This window comes from Acanthaster planci, linkage group LG03, assembly GCF_054643075.1.
Source record: "Acanthaster planci isolate LZ-2023a linkage group LG03, COTS_SCS, whole genome shotgun sequence".
In the NCBI taxonomy this organism is placed as follows: Eukaryota; Metazoa; Echinodermata; class Asteroidea; order Valvatida; family Acanthasteridae; genus Acanthaster; species Acanthaster planci.
The window spans coordinates 22,611,373-22,628,940 of record NC_141779.1 but is presented as its reverse complement, the minus strand read 5'-3'; the positions used below and the strand labels follow the sequence as shown (position 1 = coordinate 22,628,940).

Below are 17,568 nucleotides of genomic sequence, written 5' to 3'. Positions count from 1 at the left end.
CACAGACCACCCCCAGATTACTTATTTGTCTGCATTAGTTTTATTCGCTCAAGTCGAGGGGACCGGTTACGCGGAGCTATTGTTTTGCAATGGGTCCGTGTTCGAAGGAACTGAAGAACGTCCTAGCAGCATTGGCAACCATTCAAGCACTTGAATTAAAATCCCCCCTGCTTTGTGCAAGATCCAGCTATAGAGAAATTACAATAAGTCGTAAATAGGGGCCTGATCGTTCCATTTATAGCCAGACGGCGGTAAATTGGGCGATTCGTCTCCTTCTAGTTCTTTCTATTGTGTCACCTTTTTTCTCATTGCGTCTAAATTCATTGGAAGTAAACCGTCTGCGACTAATGGGAGAGTCGGCTCCGAAGCTCAACAGTGCATTGATTGTGTGACAGGCTGCTTCGACCACGCTACCACAACTAGCAACGAACCACCATGCCACTACCATGCGCTTACGCCGCGGTCTCTCCTGGGAAGACAGTTCTCAGTGAAAATTGAGAGGGAGTACGAAAGATTCTGGTCTGGTGCCTGCCGTGCACGGGGCGTAACAGTTACTCGATGACCATCATCTCCGATGACGACGCTGTGGATGGCAAGACGTGGCAGACTTAACCCGATGCCGCTTGCTCAAAGTTGAAGAGGGCACAGGATGAAACGCATTTCCACGCAATACAATCGTCATCGACATTAATCGTCCCATCCCGAGAAGTTGCATTATTTAGGGCAGCTAATGCATCATAAGACCTCGAGGAGTCGAAGTCAAGCGGAAGCGAGGAATTCGAACGTTTTAGCACGGGTAAAAAGTCTGGTGAGTACCAGTGGAAAGACAGTGAAATGATATAAAAATCTCTAAATCGAAAACGAATGGCAGCACCGATGCGTTGGCGAGCGAAGGTAAAACGAAGTGTTTTTTTTTATAATACAGAAGCATGGAAGACACTGGCATCGGGGAGAAATTTTGGGGATGCTAATTTTTCAGACTCTCATATCGCGCTTGATTTAACCTTTCCTCCTATTTCCAACACCAAATGTGACTAATCGAACAAGGAAGCTGAGGAGATGGGACGCGATCTCCAAGAAGTTAAAAGCACTTTAGGAAACAAATATAGCCCCACGCAGGCTTCCTTGGTGCCTTGAAAACCAGTAGGGACGCATTAAAAGTCTTTTAGTGCTCACTGGAGAAATGTCTCAGATATTGCAGCTAAAAGATGTCCTGAGGCCCTCGGCTAGAGTCTGGAAACAGATCTTGCAATGTAAAGGTCTCATGTTTATTTTATCGCATGAACTTTAAGATAGGCCTTTTCTCTGTCAGATGGGCACTAATGGACCTTTTAACGGATACCCAAATGACCATTTATTAGTTTCAATTTCATAATTTTGTGGATGCTTCATAGGGCCCTTTTGATTTTCTTTGAAAAGTAGATAGAAAAATAACTTTAAAGCAAGTCGTGTAAGGTGCTTAATATCACTGAAATCTTGAAAATCTACAAATTTGTTTTAGTTTGCGAGGGGGTATTTGACAAAACAACACTCGAGAGTTTGTATATTTTAAAATGGTATAGGAGTTTGTATGATACTTATACAGTTATAAATATTGATATCTCCAACAATTTGTCCAATTTATACACCATGACGTGTTCACAAAGTAGAGTTTTTGTTTTCACTTTAAAGGGGTCTCATTGAAATTCAAATTTTTATTAGAAAAAGTCATTCATTCTGTTGTAAATGCTACTTCACAAGTTGTAGAAATTTAAACCCAGACTAAGTGCATTTCTAATGGTTCTGTGACCACTCACAATTATAATGTGCGAAATTTTGGCGAAACATTTCGCATTGAAATGCTTTACCAATCATCATGTTCGTTCTCACTAATGTCTGTTAAATCATATGTTTGAAGCATTTTGTGCGGCAACGTGACTTGTGCATTGAACTAGCTTAGCGAGGACAGATCAAAAGAGTGCGCCTTTCACCTCCCTGAACACGCCCACACAGTTGTAACCGCATCCAGATTTCAATTACAGCGAGAAAGAAACTGAAATTGGAGTGGTGGAATGAATATCTATCTTCTTAAATTGCATTTGCCAGGATAGGATCATATCAAGTAGATTTTAAAGGGATTTTTAAAACCGCTATTTCTTTCTCGTTTTAAATTATTTTTTAATATTTTTTATTCACTATTCATATCAATTTTGATTGGTTTGATTTTATTGATTATCAATTTTAATTCTGTTACAATCATGGTAGTTTGGGTCGAATTTAAAGTATCAAACAAGGCTAAAAAAGAGAGATGATAAAAAAACACTCTGTTTCTTCTCAGCACGAAAAAAGCTGGACGGTGGTAATTATCCACATATCGGTAATTCAGGTTACTTAGTCTGTTGAGAGACTGGCATATGCCTCTCCTTTGGACACATCTATTTTGTCCCTCATCGTTAAATCCAACTTCACTTTCCGAGCGCGGGGTTTCATCAAAAATTCCAATTCTGCTCTGAGTCACAGATTGCAGGAGTAAAGTCCAGGAAGGTTATGATACTTTCCTGTGCCCTTTGCCTGCCCTTTTTGATACCCCTGAAAACGAAGCGCCATGTTGAGTACATCTTCGTGGCAGTCATTTGCATAATACAGGCCAACATAATGACTGCTGTGAGTGGGGGATGGGATTTTCGGTGACAGGACATTTGATATATCGATGGCGACAAGTTCAATTTTGTTACTGAGAGTCTATGGACATTTTGGCAGACAATGATCCATAAGGCACTACAGATTCTGCGCCAGCCTGTTCTGGATGCAAAGATTGAAACTTTTTTAATATCATGGGCTTTCAAAGTCGGCATGTATGGAGACCCCGAGAAAGCTATAAGGGCAGTCTTCTTACGTGTGGTTTGTGTCCACGGAAACATTGGTGGATTTATAGAGTTTATTCTATGAGATTTAGGAACGTACTGTTATCAGACAAAGAGGTTGGTAATTAATATATCTACGCTTTCTACCTATTCCAGTGTCGAACGACGGGTACAAATATCTATTGCACTATTAGTACACGGAGCATTTCTAAATACAAAACGTTTGTTTCTGTTTTCTTGAATGTGTCACATCTGAAGTGTCCATTTGTTAATTTGCATGTCGTTTTTGGCGTTTCTGTCATTCATCTTATCTATTCTGTATATGTGTTTCATTCTGTTTTGCATATGCTACGATGATAATTGGATCATGCACCTCGTGTGGAGTTTGGGCGGACGTTACCTGTGACAATTTGTAATATCCAGTGAAAAAAAAAATTGATCTAAAAACTTTGCATTTTGATTATTTGTTGATTTGATTTTCCTTTCCATTGTTACATGGTGAGAGAAATGATGCCCATGTTCCTAATACATCAAACAAAAGGCGTCCTCTGACTAAAGTATAGTCTAGTATTACGCCGCTCAAAGACATTAATGTCATCCAGTCTGATGACGTTAAGCAAGTTTTACTCTCTCTGAAACATTGTCATGCAGGCTATCTATCTGGCATAGATAGAGTTGAGAACATGTTTAAGTCTAAGATTCCTTCCCACACAGAAATTTCTATGCAACTCATGTGGAATTTCATTTCCGTTGATCATGCATGATTAAAAAAATGACACGTGATCTCCCTATTGAAATAATGTTACCGTTGTGGACGGCGGAATTGTACGGCAATCAAATTTTCATACACTTTCTGTAAGTCTGAGAGATTATCGCTTGAATCCATGTTTCTTTTCACTTTCGTCTCAGAATGCCCACTGAATCCCTCGACGGACTAAAGTCGTGATTGAGTGGTGTAAAAGGTACAGACGAAGACTAGGCTAAAGGCTCCGCTAGAAATGGTGAGTTATTGGTTTAAATTTGTCAGAAAAGAAATTGTACCAAGAGAATCCCGTTCCGAAAAAGTAGGTACTAAGAATTGTTTTACTGTTAACTGCACACGAATAGGCACCCGACAAGCAGTACAATAGAGTTTGACTGCGTGACTCCATCGTGCAATTGCAGTTATAATTCCATTTAAATCGGAAAACATCATGTGGAAATTGCAAAAATGGACGGCTGACCTATTAACTCAAGTGAGCCATTGCTGAGCTTCAGATTTGAGTCTCTTTTATTGCAACATGGCCATCCTTGTGATCGTCTGTTTGAAACGTACCTTGTTGGTACTCTAAAAACGCGCTGTTAAGTGTGTGTACATTGGGCGGGTCATTTTAATAATTACAAATATATTTTCATCTTCGGCAAATGATAAACGGCAAGCGATAACCAAGTAAGCCATTAATCAAAAGTCATTGGACGCCTCAGTTAATTGCCGCCTACCAAATCAGGGTGGGACACATCGTAGGTTACGTAAGATGCACTTACGAAGCCTGTAATCAAAGATAATCTGATATCTAAGTTCCCCGACAATATAAATCAAGAAAACTCGGCCGCTCATCTTGTATGCGCGCATAGCCTACCGTGCAAAATGTGTCCAGTAATTATCGAATTCCTCTCCCCCAAAAAATAATTGGCAGCCAATGGGTTAAGTGGAAAATCGACGGAATGCTTGTACAGTATGGGGAAGGCACTGTAATTGTCTTGGCACGTCTGGCATAACCGGTTGGGAGAAGAAACAGGTATTTACTGCTTAAGCTGTCGAGGAAAAGACCGTCCTGAAAGGATTCTCTAATCTTCAAAGTGAAATCATAACGTAAATATGGTACGGCTGTCAATTTATTGACCATGAACACTAGAGCTTGGCATAATGTATGCTTACTGTGCGAAAATGGCATCAGAGATTGGTCTCACGCCATAATTTTGGCCTATTCAAGACCGCAAAGATGTTTAAGGCGCAAAGAGCTGTACGCCACGCGCAGCCACGGGCCATATAACACCACAGACAGCCATAGGTGGCAGTTACAATGCAGTCACATAATTGCCAATACTGCAAATCGGCACCACTGCACCAGAGACATGAAGGGTTTCGAGATTTTTCACAAGCAAACAGATTATGAATCCGAATTTAGGTATTTAACAAAAACCTGGTACCATTCCTCTGCCTTTACCTAGCCCCTGAAAAGGAAATCGGAAATATTTCCTCGGTCCTTAAATTTGCATGACCTCCGCTTTCGGTGCTTTATGTTGGACCTGCCACTAATGACAAATATCTTTTTAACTTTTTGTTTCAACCGAATTTTAAGCATTAGAGTATTTTGTATATATTGATATAGACCAACTAGAGACTTCGGTGTTGATTGTGCGTCGGCCAATCATGACTCGATTTCATTTCCAAAACATATAACTGAGTATATAGCTTCAAACAGAGGCTCACGGCGAATTCAGTAAATTTCATTACGGCTTTAGCTAGCTTTTGTAAGGGAAAAAACCAGCGTCGTAATTTCTTCCTTTGCTTACCGAAGTCAAATGTATTCTTCTACCTCTGTGATCAATCTGTAAACCATGAAACGAATAGAATGCTCTCCGAGGGCCTGTGTCAGTATTTATATGTACGCTTATCCATTTCATTACGGCACAGGTATTTTAAAAGCACTTAAGTGGATCAGGTTCCTGACAAGCATCAATACACACTGTAATATCGGCACTGCTTGAAAAATAATTTTGGCTGGATTTCTGAAATTACTGTTACGACCACTTATAAATGCAGCACACCATGAAAGGGATTTTTCTTTGGCTATTTGGTAACTGGGAAACAGTGTGTATTTGTTTGAGTGTAATCTGCACGAAGAATGGGGCGTGTGACCTTTAGTTGTGACTTCAAAGCATTGATATTTTTGTGACTTCTACTTGCTAGCGCAAAATGACACCCAGAATTTGTGGGTGTGTTTTTATTACGGTGCTGCGAATTTGACTTATGCTTTTGGCGCCGTAAAGGTACGATTGGGTTAAATGAAAACACAAATACGAACCTAACTCTGATTTCCAGACGAAAAACACTATTCTTTCTTTACGGCACGCGGTGACGAGGGGAGAGATTTTGGAGTAATACAATGTACGATGGTGTGCTCTTGCAGGACTCAAACATACGACCTCTTTCACTTGATGGCGGTCACCCCGTATTGCTTAACACAGGTTTAGCAGGAGGTCTTAGGTTCCAGTGCCAGTAGAGCAAATCTAGGACGTTGTGTCTGTAAATGGTGAACCACAATGTCAGATTATTTTGATGTAAATCCTTGAAGAGTTACAGATAATCGATCTACGGAGGACATGCTTACTTGGGTTTACTAACATCAAAACAAGCATAGAAACGTCTGACAACCATCGCGTATATGGAAACGATTTTTATTTTTGATGCCGAATAAAGTATCCTTGGAATGTCACCGAGAACTATTTTCGGTTTGTCCATCCGTAAAGAAGAAACAAGTCATATGTCAGAGTGTTTGAAACCTCAGCAAGCTTCAAAATAATTCACAAAATAGCTTCCACAAAAGTAAATTGCAAAAATCTTTTTAACTAAACAATGATTAAAGGAAAGTTACCTTAAGCCAACCTGAAGGTTATTTATGAAGCAAATACAGGTCATAATTCATTTCACCGAGTCTTAATTCGTATATTTCATTTCCTTTACTCCACACCAAGTTCAGGCCATGTTTGTTTATACCTGGTTGTGTGGCCCATGTTTAAGTTTTAATTTAATAAACATACGTAAAAGTCATTTCCTCGACGGTAAATAAATTGTCAAAGAAAAGAGAGTCAACCATGTTATACATATTTTTAAAGAGATCAAGTGGGCTTTAAGATTGGATTTTTGCTGTAATAAAAGTAAGTTCAGAGGGGAAGACTTCAAAAGGCTTGTATATTCTTGTGTAAACAAATGGGTTTCTAATTTAGTATTTATGGGAATGCGCAAAGGGGCTTCGCAAAGCCGTAATTCTCGTGGACGGAAAGTGACAAATTGAGCTCGTGCGTCGTGTTGATGTTAAACAAAGCCATCAGTTTTCTTTTTCGTACGTTGTCTTGACGAAGAAGGGGGGACATCGTTCCCCCATGTGCTGGAATGTACAGTGGGAATAATTAAAAAATGAGAGAAATTCGGATTTCCTCTGGCCATACAAAATCGGTCAATTAAGTTGAAATTTGTTGTGTTTCAATGAAGATAAGCCTAGCCTTCCAGCGTTGGCCTCTACACTTTGACCGGGGGTCGAGAAACGTAATAAGTAATATTTGCACTCAATTACACCTGTTCCAATTTTAACAGAACACGCCTTTCTTGAATCCATATAGGATTTTATTTTCTTTCATGCTTTGTGTGATTGTGGAAAATCTGCTGCGACAATATTGGGAGCAGCAATCGGGCACTTCAAAGAGCGTGGCCGGGGGCCCCCAAGTATATTCCTCCGCGAGAGGGAAATTCTCACCCCGAATGAAAACGCAATTAGGGACTACTGCACCGGATTTATGGTCCCTGTCAGTGGTCGTTCCTGCTCACTTATCCGGAGAGAAACTGACAGGGCAGATACGGGGGCCTCTTGTAGAGTGTTGACTCGTCTTTATTGACCATAGAATTGGGGCTATAAAGGTGTTTGGAAAACTGCCATTGATTTGCTTAATATTTGCCAAGGGTTTAGCGAGCCGGGTTTTTTTCGTAATATTTCTCCATTACCGCAGGTCAACGGACTTGAGAGGATCAATGTAGTCCAGGCTCTTTGAGGTCAGTGGCTTTTGTGGATTCCAATATGGCGGCCGAAGCCAATTTCTAGCGATTGGTCCCTGATGATGCCTGATGCATTGGTCCCTCACTTTCATTTTAATAACGGGTTTTGCCCTTACCCGACGTATACAATGTGTTTTTGAAAAAGGAAACTGAGATTTATTTGTTAATATCTTGGACATGGTTAAATATTTTTGGAAATTGGCATTCATCATTTATTAAGTAATGATGTCCTCTTTCTTACGACACCAAGAAATCCAAGTTACTGTCACAGATGACTGAATACAAAACAGTTCAATCAACCATGTCAGAACTGGTCTTACACCAGATACATGTTTTGGTGAAAGAACCTTGTCTGCCCAGTGCAGGGCTTTTGATGGGCCTCCAAATTATGCAATCCTCAACATGTTATTTCGTTGCACGCTCCTTAAAAGTTTGACAGGCTGTTCATTTTCTCAGACCGGCAAAATACAGCTTACAACTTAGCAGCGTGTGTTTGTGGTAACAGAGTGTTTGGGGACTGGAAACCCCCCAGCAAGTAGCAAGGCTGTCCTTGAGCAGTTACAAAGAAACCAGCACGTGTCTGCCAGGAGATGGGCCAGGAATTTCGCCCTTTCTTTCCACAAGATCTTTCGATTTGACACCCAATGGTACCCTCACAAGATGCACAGGCGACGCGAACTCCTTGATGCAGATCTACCCAGACGACTAAGATTTTGCCAGGGGTTCCTTGACTGGCATCCCAGATTCTTGGAGCACCTTGTGATTGGGGACGAAGCAGCGTTTCTCCTGTATGGCCAAGTCAATAACCAGAATTTCCGCGAATACGCTCCAATACCCCACCAACTTCAGTTCTGATGTGAAAATGAGATTTCACTTTAGATAGTTTTGTGTGGAGATGGCACCGTCCTTGGACCCTGTTCTTTGGTGGCAGTCTCAATGGTGAACAGATAACAACGAAATTGCATCACAATTACAGCAATACTTTGAACACTGCGGTGGAATGTTTCGCCACTTATGGTGGGCCCATAAGACGCAATAATAAATGCAGCCTGGCAAAAATTAAGCATCTTTTTGCCTTAGAGCCGTTAAAGGCATCGTGCACACTTGATGTCGGAGGAAAAATTAGACTGGAGGTATTCGACATGAAATTGGAGTCCACATACCAATCAAAAAATGAAATCAATCTGAGAAAAGGGACCTCATATGGCCAAAGATGTACTCCAGATATCACGAATCATTTATTAATCCTTTATTCAGACGAGATGCTTTCGTTGCTTCTGAAAAATGAAAGAAAATCTGAGATTAATGAATATGATATCTTCGTGGGCAAGAAGGCATTTGTAGAGTCCATTTGTTCTTACATTGCGAGGATCGATACTTGCATCGGGCTCCCACACCTCTAAGGGTCGGCATGCGCGAGGGCCTTCGTCACGATTCGCCTTCCCGTGACGCTGTCTCGAAATACACCTAGGAATTGAATGCGATTGTCTGGATATCCCCATCCCAGTGCACTACTCACTGCTGTGAATGAACGAAGCTTCACAGCAAAATACCACAGTATGGGGCCTGCCGGCAACCATTATGATGGAAACCTGCTTTACGTAACTATTTAGCATTATGTTAGGCCCTTGGACCAAAAGGAGGAAAAAGGTCGAGCTCGTTCATGTGGGGTAAAAAGTGTAGGAAAGGAATGGAATAGAATTTAGGAAGCCATTGGTTCGAATCCTGGACGATTTCTTTTATTCCTATTCTCTTTTTTTTCTCATTTTGTCCCATAATTTTTCTTATTTTCCTCAGTTTGGTTCCTGTCGGAAGAAACAACTTTTGAATGGTTAAATATTACATGCCCAAATTTTTAGCCTTCGTGTCTGTTTTATTCAAAGGTAAAACACCTAATTACGTTAATAACAAATGAACCTTACTGTAAGCTTTTCACACATACCAGGTAATACGATTATGTATTAATGACAGATGTGTAGTAAGATTAGCTGTTTTACCAACGTCTTCTAAAATAATCAAAGAAAAAAGAAGTACATACATGATCCTGATAGACTGTAAAGAAGAACCATATAGTTAGTGGAGTAAGTCGCATAGTGCTACTGCCGTGACAGGGCTTTGTGGAGATTGATTGGTACTCTGCGTCTGTAGGAACTAAGAAATACCTCAATTCGGGCAGTAAAAAGCAAGACTGAAAAAACACCGCACTGGAAAAAATCGATTGACATCTGGTGAACTTTATTGAAGCTACAACCAATTTCTTTAAGTGACTTCGTGTTTTCAAGGCGCAAGGTGAGATTTGATGGATTGTGCATATTTCCCCCTTGGCTGTTACAAGCCGTAACCCTGACAATCAGTGCTGACTCTTCTGCGCTTGGGAGAAACAACCCATAAGATGGCTGTTGTATTGGGTTTCTTTTTTTTTGACTGGTAAATATTTCCTTGATGCTCATCGATGCACGTCGCCTGTGGCCAAGTTTTATTGCAATTACCTGAAAATTCTCCACTCGGTTTGGCAAGAAGGCAGCGAGATAATACCGTTGACTTTCTCATAAGAGCCGGTCGGTCTTGTCGTTCCTACCTGTTAGGTGGTAAATGACCATGAGGCGCTTCGAAGCCATAAGAAGGATCGCAATGATGCAATTGCAGCCCTCGTGGGGCATTTTAAACTGACAATTAAGTCCTCCTTTTAAGTTGGATTCTAACCAACAGGGCTGTAGGCCCTGCTTGCTTGTGTGAGTGACTAGTTGGGTATATTTAATATATGATAATTAATCCACTGATGATAATGAATGCATACGTTCAAGGTTGTACTCGCCCCCCCCCCGATCTGGTCGGATAGGACAAGTTGGGGAAATGCGTCTCCATAACTTGCTTCAAAAGCTTCTCGGAAAAAAGCGAAGATTTAAGTCTTTTGATCCAACGTATACCTTAGTTAAATCTGTTGGTTTTCTCTTCATATATGAAAGAGGAGTGTTGTATGTTTTTATTATGTCGCTTGAGGGATTTGCTGGCGAATTTGAAAATGTCATATCATGGAATGTACCATATGAACTAACCCTGCAAGTTTATTTCGAATTGCAATATTTTTTGGATCAAGATTAATTATTTTAATAATGCAAGATATTAGAGATCCCGCTTTTCTTATTAATAACCGACTACCAACTGTAGACATATAATACAACGAAGCCTATACCCGAGGACTAAACCTATTCTAGCATACGATAATAAATCGATACGTATCCAACGTACACAATGGTGCTGCTGCAGTGCCGCCCGTTTTAACTTTTACTAGATAGGCCCCTGCTGCTACTTCTTTCAGCTGTGATCTAAATTGTCAACAGTTTTCGGCTCCTTGGAAAATATCATGAGGCTGACGGTGTAGACTTTGGACGGGGTAGGCTTGAGACTACGATGTTTGCTCAAATATGGGTAAGACGCGCCAGAGCTTATGTGAATCAGTAATTCGACGGGGATCAAGTGGATTTTTCATTGTATGCTTTTGGTAACTGGTATTAGTCATGCAGATGTCACGTGCTTCGGGAAGCAGTGGCTTTGGCTTCGCAGTATATCGAAAAATGTGCAAATATGAGGAAGGTGACAATTGTGTTTTCATATGGTAATACCAGATGTGAAATAATAAAAAGGCCGACATCGTTCAAACAATTCCAAAATACAAGGCCCAGGGAATTCGCAAGGCAAGTATTAGGAAGAGCATGGTATTCATTTATTCAGATCAATGCATTGCACTTCACTGACGAAGAGATCGACAAGAGGAATAAAGAATTACTAAAGGTCCTGTTTTATATTAATTTTCAACAGTGTCATCTCATTGGAAAGATCACGTTGACATAAACCGATTGATTTTTCTCCATAGTGTTGACTGTAATTTGGTAACATCATCTTTAGGTAATGCTTAGTACTCAGGCGTCTCCAATGCAAACCTACAATAGAAGATTGTTTCTTTTTTTACAAAAAATTGAAGGAAGAAGAAGTCACGGTGGACAAACTACTGAAATCACTGTCCATCGCAAAAAGTCTGTCATAAAATGGAATGGTTTGTAAAATGCCTTCCAGATTAAACCACACCTTAAAGCACTGAACCTTACAATATATATGTGTGTGCTGTTGTCGAGGTAATTTAGATGGTTAACAGCTTGGGCTTTATAAAAAAAGATTCATAACGTCAATATTCAGTAAGATTGGTTTCACAGCATGGGCTGTAGAGGGTTGACCTGAGTAGCAGAGGGTAACGTGCCTGGGGAAAAAAATGAAGGACTTATTCTCCATTGGCGTGTCTAGTGTCCAGGTTGGGACAAAATGGATTTTTTTGGGGGGGGGTTAAAAAAAAAGCCTCATTATCTCCTTCCCACGCCAAAAAGGGTGGAGGTACCGTTACTAATTGCTGCCATTAACACTCTCAGTTCCTTAAAATAAATTGACCGCGTCCATGTTTTACGGTTGGAAGGATGTATTTGCGATTTAAACGTCCTTCGAAACCGTAATAAGACAGGTTCTTTCCCAAACTGTGCCTGAGGCTGCTTGTTTTCCCAAAAGCCACAAATCACAGTAGCGAGGAAGACCATGGAAGGATTGAGCGTACAGAACCAAAAGCTGCTTTCAAAATCCTTGAGCACCCAAGCAGAACACTCAGCGCTGGATTGTGCCCGATACCAGACGGATTCGACAGAGACTGGAAACGTGTTCAGCAGGTGCAAAACCTGCTATCTGAAATGGGACATTGAAGATCTAATTGGCCGCGCAATCGATCGATGGAGGAATGGCAAATTGATGCAGTGGCACCATTTGCCCTTTCCTGTTGGAGATGTGCCACTATTAAGTCCGTTTGGGGATGGGTATAACACCTGAGTATTTTGTCCAAGCCGTGTCCGTCTCGCCAAGACTGGTATAATTGTAACTTGGTGATAATGACCCGATGTGTAGGCCTACAGCGCCTCGTCTTTTGTTTTTTTTGGATGAATTTGACCAGTAACCAAGTGGAGGGTATTTCACCGATTTCTGACAATTTTGGAAACAACTTAACCCAGTAAAGTGTTAGCATTTGTATAAAGGACTGTGAAGATCACATGACAATCATTGCGGTCTAAAATTAAATTATTGAATTTCAATACGTTTTACCCATCTGGGTCGGCAACATGAAAGCACGTTTGTACGGTTAACGCTACTTAACTTGTCTTTATAGGCAGCATTCCCGTCCAGGTTTCCTGAGCTCAGACCAGACGGCAGCTTTGTCTTTCAGTGATCAGTCTGCAGTATCAAAGTCCAGATTCCTCAAAGCGTATGATACAAGTAATACTAGCGTTTTCCGATTATTATCCGTGTATCACAGACCGTAGACTTAAAGTCTATTCGGTCCTTGATTGTATAGTGTAAAAATACAGTTGTAATGTCTGACTCTGATGTGTCTTCAAGCAAAGTATTGAGCAATTATTTTCAATGAAAAGTACGTTTAAAGCAAAGTTTAGATTAGATTTTGAACATTTAATTACGATGAATTTTAGGCTGGCTCTCGGTAGAAGTTACGTTTTTTCCTTTGTAGTGAACAGAAAGGCAGTCATCTGATTATTTATGAGTTAAAGTTCAGGTAGGCCTACTGTTACCCCTTCCTCTTTGCCACTGCGTCTGAGTACTGTGACAGCTCGAAGCACAGTGCGCATGCTCATAACGAGCAGCAGCATCAACGTCATCTGTTCTCAATACAGAGGCTTTGATACTTCGCTAACCAGAATACGAATCTGAGCTCTGGTAAAGTACGCGGAAATAAATTGCTACCCGGAGCCAATTCGGAATACGAGTAGCAAGAACAAATACTCATCGGGAGTCCCGAAGAACACTCTGAAACTTCCACTTTAGGCTTCTACTTAAGCACCCGTCTGTTTATATTGATCCTTACTTGTAGATCTGTGATTCCGCGTATAACGCTGTTCATTGTAGAAATTTGTTATTTGAACTGTAATTTAATTCCTAAAAGGCTGAATAGTTTCTCAATAAAGTATTAATGTTTGAAGATCACAGGTGACAAACCAGGCGAAGGGTGGATTCAGAACTATTTCTTTTGGGGGGAACTATTTTTGGGGAGGGGGCAAAATTTGCGGATTTTTCTTTTTTATTTAAGCTTGTAAGGCCTTTCTCACTGTTGACGTTTTGGCGCTTTTAACACGCATCGCAAGGAACAGAAAGAAAAACGAGCAAAAAATGGCCTTTCTATCATTGTTTTTCTGAAAACGTTGCTGCTGCTTTTGGGGGTGTCGTGGATGCCGTTGCTCCCCCCCCCCCAGCCACCCCTGTATGGTCATACTCCAATCCTAAACACGCATCATCGGCGTTTCATAACTTGGGCTTGCAGAAGCCGTAGTCCTATATCTTGGAAACTCATGTTGACTCGTACCCCAGTTTTTATCCCTTGTTGTTCAGTAAACGATCCAAACGTCTGGTTTTAAAAGAAAAATCAGCTTTGAATTGTGATAATCTCATTTCAGCCTACTGTATATGAAGAATTCATATTACATTATATCACTACTATTTATAATATGTTTTGAAATCAAAGGAAAAAATACCTTTTATTTAGGCCCCGAAGGCGAACGAAGGGGCGATGCACGCATTTGTCTGCGATACCTTTCGACCGATACTGTTGTGAGCCACCACCTACGCAAGAGAAGGTATTGGGTGCATCATCAGCGCACGCGCAGATGCGTTCTCATCTCCACAAACCATCTCCAGTGTCGACAAATATTCCCCAATGCAGTCAATACATCGATTGGGCTGGGCAGGAAGGGCCACTTGAAACTTTCTGAAATGTCTCAAATCGGTTAGCGGCATGTTATTAGCATTAGAATCTCTCGAGTCAATATATAACTTGGACTGATTTCGCGGCAATAACTGTTCAACACAGTGTGTTGAGATCTTTACAAATACCAAAAACGCGAGGCGAGGACGGTCTTCTCTTGCAGTTAGAGCACACCTGTACGGTGCATCACGGGACTATTCCTCCGTAGACAAATAATAGATAGCGGTTTCTGGCTACAATTAGTGATAGGCATCTCGATTTGTCTTCAGCGTACACACTGTGTTTAGCTACCAGGGAAGCTGTCATTAGCACCCTTCAGGTCTGTCATCCCATCCTCAATATCCCGCCTGTCATTTTTTGCCTCTTTTTAATTAAAGTCACTCAGAGATTGGCCGCCGAGACACCGCAAGATCTTGTCAATCATCTCAGGAAGGACTCCAGCCGACCATCGGCAGAGTACCGTCCGTGACGGCGTGAGCCGGCTGCACCGGCGCAATCGTCCTCCCATTCGCTGCTTATGAGTTCATTTGTCGCGGAGCTGTATTTGATCAACTGCCGCTCGCTGGGCATCCAGGGCCAGCGGGGACTGCAGCGCGATTAACGCTCACGGCTCTGACTTTTGACTCGCCTTGCCTTTTTACGCCCCTCTTCCCCAGTGCACCTCCCAGGCTCAGGCTCCAGTGTACCTGTGTGCTCAGTCTGGAGACGCACTACACTCATTTCCACGATTGCTCTCCAATAAACGTAAGTGAACCCTTTTCGTCTTTTAAATCACCTGTCGCGCTCTACTCCAGATTTACGGATTGAAACGGGGGCACTAGTGCACGATAAGCAACAAATGAAAAGCAAACGAGATTTGCTGCTCTTGTGCCTGACTTGTCTTGTGCCTCGGATACTGATCTAAGATAAGGTGTGATAATTGCGTAGGATTTTTTCATGACTTGACATACTTGAGAAAAATGCTGTCAAAGTTCAAGTGGCGTTTCGTTCACTGCTCGAAAGGAATTCTTGTTTTTCACTTAGACACCTTATACTTTATGAAATTTCTTTCTTACATTTACACATGTACTTCGTGACTCCCTTTACAGGATGTGAAAAAGGTAGTTGTCTTCTGAAGGCATGTTTTTGCATTCAGGATAAGATCGCAATGCAGTGTCAAATAACTCTTTAATTACATGCTTGATTTTTTTAGTAAGTTTCCATTGCTCTTTTGGTCACTTTTTCTGAACTGTCTTCTCACGTTCAGAGCATGCCGAGGCCGGTTTTCAACTGATATTTGTTTTTTATTTTTTAAATGAAAACCCGCAAAGTTAATGTAATCACAGCTGCTATGCAAACCGGTAAACATCGACGCTGAAGGAAGTCATTAAAGGGTAATTATGCATCAGTGCAAGCTGAGGATTGGTTTGCAACAGACGCACGTGCCCTGAAAGATGGATCGGCGCTGATACACTTAACTAACGTTGTGTTACACTGCGCTTCACTTTACCATGCTCAGAATGATAAATCTGCAGCAGAGACGCGCGCTTGGATCGAACAGAGTGCACCAGTCCACAAGTCGAGACGAAGCTTGGTCCATGAAAAATTACTGACGCAAACCAAGCTGTCCAACGCTTATATGTATCACCTTGTTTACCAATGTCTAAATCATTAGACCATTTTGATACCATACCCTGAGTGTTCTGCTCATTTTAACGCGATGTACCTGGTTGATAAATTCATTATCATGGGGTCTATTTGTCAGCAGTTTTTGACAATTCCCACAGCTTTCCTTCTAAACCCTTAAATATTGCGCAAGTATACTGTTTGAAGTGCTGTGGAGTAAAATCCGATATCTTTGAGTTGATGTTACACATTGATATAGCGGAGGCAGCTTCACAGCAATCGATTCCAGCTTCCAGACAGCACTGTGATTAAATCACGGACTAGTTTGCCTGAAAGTGTTAACCATTTATTACACAATTAATATTTAGCCCAACACGTGCCAGAATTAAGAGATAAACAACTGATCGCAGAGAGGATGAACTACGATACGACCTTATGCATTTTGCACGAATCCCATGATGGAATAACTATATACGACATGTAGTGACGTTAGGGGACGGGGCTTACAGCCCTCCGTTTACCGTATGGAGCTTGCTTTACCTGACCATTTACTATGAACTCTTAAGCCAAAATATTTATTTCATCGAAACGCCATGTCGTCGAAGTGATGGCAAGTCGATTTCTTTGCTTAATATTTCATCGGGGTGTCGGTGAGCTCGTTAAAGTCACACGTCCGTGAAAACGGATCGAGTGTTCTCAGGCAGACGTTAACGCCGGGCTTATTCGATTACTGCGGGTAAGGTGATATTCACTTTGTCCTAATTGGTAGACGCAATAGAAGCTAAATTCGTATACTCCAAGCAATGTCGAGCCTTTCAGCTGTCCGTACCAAAAGCACTTCCATCGAATCCAAAACACCCGTGCTTGTTTCAAATTTTTGTACAGTATTTCTCCGAAGAAATCACCCGCTGACGAGGTGTACCGGTACTGTTCCTAAGGATCGATTCTTTTTGAGATTCATCGCTCCTCACTTCAAGAACTTTCTTTGTATACGGATAAATGTTTCGCTACTGATCTTTGATAACTTTTATAAATCAAACGTAATTATCATTTGTCGGGGTAAAAGGTAAGAATTACAAATGTAAGAATTTATGATTTTAAGTTTGTCGAAGCGTGACAGTTTAGTGAGTAATAAAGTTGTTGCCCTGCAGATACGAAGATGAAAACTGCTTTATTCTGGTTCGTCCCATTGTGTGCGTGTTGAAATAAAGTGCGGTACATTCGCTTAATAGGAGATTGCCTCCTTTCTAAATTTTCAACAGGGAGTACCGAATCAATAAATTTGTTGGTGCCGTTTTTCAGAATCAATAAATTTGTTGGTGCCGTTTTTCAGAATCAATAAATTTGTTGGTGCCGTTTTTCAGAGATATTATTTGCGGTAAAATCCTTTGATCTAAGGTAAAGCAGCGTGATTAACGCTCACGGCCGACAGTCAAGAGCGGCCAAGTCCAAGCTAACGAGACTCGTGCTGAGTCCAGCTGGTATTAACGAGCAAGGAGTCC

At 41.2% G+C, this 17,568-nt stretch overlaps 1 protein-coding gene across 7 annotated transcripts in view; it reads left to right on the top strand.

Annotated features, from left to right (window-relative positions):
- Positions 1 to 252: 252 nt before the first annotated feature.
- Positions 253 to 17,568, top strand: part of npsr1 (neuropeptide S receptor 1) — a 55,101-nt gene continuing 37,785 nt past the window's right edge. For 2 of the 7 annotated variants that reach the window (XM_022256163.2, XM_087134196.1), the window contains exon 1: positions 14,395 to 15,205. The gene's annotated coding sequence lies outside the window, so the exon portion shown is untranslated. Of the gene's footprint in view, positions 809 to 3,752; positions 3,845 to 14,391; positions 15,206 to 15,246; positions 16,803 to 17,568 lie in introns of those variants that run through there. The other 5 variants (XM_022256164.2, XM_022256161.2, XM_022256165.2 and 2 more) reach the window with 5 other exon arrangements.